Source organism: Antrostomus carolinensis, unplaced genomic scaffold (assembly GCF_000700745.2).
Source record: "Antrostomus carolinensis isolate BGI_N321 unplaced genomic scaffold, ASM70074v2 scaffold29933, whole genome shotgun sequence".
In the NCBI taxonomy this organism is placed as follows: Eukaryota; Metazoa; Chordata; class Aves; order Caprimulgiformes; family Caprimulgidae; genus Antrostomus; species Antrostomus carolinensis.
This window is the reverse complement of record NW_010304942.1, coordinates 57,226-58,400: the sequence shown is the minus strand read 5'-3', so window position 1 is coordinate 58,400 and position 1,175 is coordinate 57,226.

The window sequence follows — 1,175 nt, the reverse complement described above, 5'->3', positions numbered from 1 at the left end:
TCTAAAGCTAGGATGTCTTTACTTAGTGTTCTTAATGTATACTTAACTTCTTTTTTGGCTTTGGATGTGTAAGTATGGTCACATGATATTGCTTTTATATGAATGAATATGGTATTCTCCATAATGGATTTTATCTTCTCCTATACAAATACTTGGGAATCCTGAGCTGCTCGGGAGTTAACCCTGTGCTGTTAAGGGTCGCACTCCAGCATAACCTTGGACTATGCTTCTGGGGGTTCTTTTTCACCCAAGCTTCACAATGAAGCTGAACAGTATTGTGTGGAGGAGAAGATGGGAGTTGGTGGATTGTATGGTTTGTGTGGGTATTCATTTTTTTGTAGTAAGTTCAAATAGTTGAAAATGTTCTTTCAAGTTGTGGCTCCAAAAGACTGAATGACAGAGGAGGTACTCTGTATGGGACTTCCTAACCAAAGCTCTGGTGCCTTGATTCATGCCTCCTGGCAGCTGTCTGAACTGAAATTGACAACTGACTACTTCCATATTTGCTATTTCTATGGAAATTACTCAATATATTTATTGCTTTATAGGTTTGAACTAGTCTATAGATACAGGTCTTAGCTACCATTCAGAAAAGACCCCAAGTATAATAAATTTATAAATACTCACTGAGCCATACAGACGGACAAAATTCATTTGGTGTGACTGTGGATACATTATTCAATGCTATGCGTTATTAATAACTTTGTAGCTTGCCAGTGACAGCAAATCAGAGCCAAAAGGGAATAAAAAAGGACATAAATAGTTGAAATAAATAATGTATCTGCTTTCAGGCTGTGAGTAAGTTTAAACAAGAGTGGTTTTCTTTGCATCCTTTTTATATCTTTGCTATTCAGCACTGCTTGTTTTTATTTGGTCACTTTGCCTCCTGCCACTAGGTTAGTTAGAGAAAGTTGCGTGTTGTTTTCTAATGAGATGATGAATTAGTTCTTTCCCTTCCTTTCTGGTTGTGCTGGCTACTGATTTCAGGAATACTTTAATTAGTCACTTGTAGTTCTCCTGTGACATACAAACTGAGACCATGCAGAGCACTTGTTTTGGAGTGAGTCTGACATCTCTGAACTCTTGCTGGAGAAAGCATGGGAGAGAGTTTGTGAAGCTGCTTGCCTCTTCTCCATAGGCACGCCTGGGTACATTCTAGTGGGTTGAGCAAACCT